This window comes from Bactrocera latifrons, unplaced genomic scaffold (genome assembly GCF_001853355.1).
Source record: "Bactrocera latifrons isolate USDA-ARS-PBARC rearing strain unplaced genomic scaffold, ASM185335v1 scaffold_142, whole genome shotgun sequence".
Classification (NCBI taxonomy): domain Eukaryota; kingdom Metazoa; phylum Arthropoda; class Insecta; order Diptera; family Tephritidae; genus Bactrocera; species Bactrocera latifrons.
The window spans coordinates 583,133-583,813 of record NW_017534875.1 but is presented as its reverse complement, the minus strand read 5'-3'; positions in this window follow the sequence as shown (position 1 = coordinate 583,813).

Here is a 681-nt window from a genome sequence, read left to right as displayed (position 1 = left end):
AAAACTTAAAAAAATGTACTTCTTACTGTTTTTAATTTTTGGCATAGATTTTTTCTTAAATTTTGACTATCAGAACTTGCTTTTTTGAAATTGGTACACAAAATCATATCAAAAATATTAAAAATATGTTTTGTAATGAAAATATTAATAAAAACTGTGTTGTTGTGTTTTAAACTAATTGAAGATTTAAAATGTTATTCACAACTTAATAAATTTTTGATTATGATAAATTTTTCATAGCAGAATTAAAAAATATTTTTTTTTTTGGAAATATTATTTAAAATTTGGTGGCTGTTTTTAAGGAAAATTTTTTTTAAAACAAATAAATTAAATCCTTTCATCCATGCCAAAAAATTAACAAAGAAAATTTCAAAAATCTGACAAAAAACTTAATAAATTTTCAACTCTTGCTGCGCTTGTTAAATGCGATGCAATTTTTTTTTAACAAAATTCATATTTTCTTTCAAATATTTATTTCGTTATTATATTGACAATTGTATGCGCCAAGTACTTCAAGTGATAAATGCAAAGTAGAAACATTTATGCCAAGAAAGTTAGGTGCAGTTTGTGCTGAGCGTTAAAAACAAAAATTACAACAAAATTATTTAAGAAAATATTTGCAAATAATAAGGAAACATATGCAAACACACCTAGACAACATGTTAAAACAGCATAAGTCGA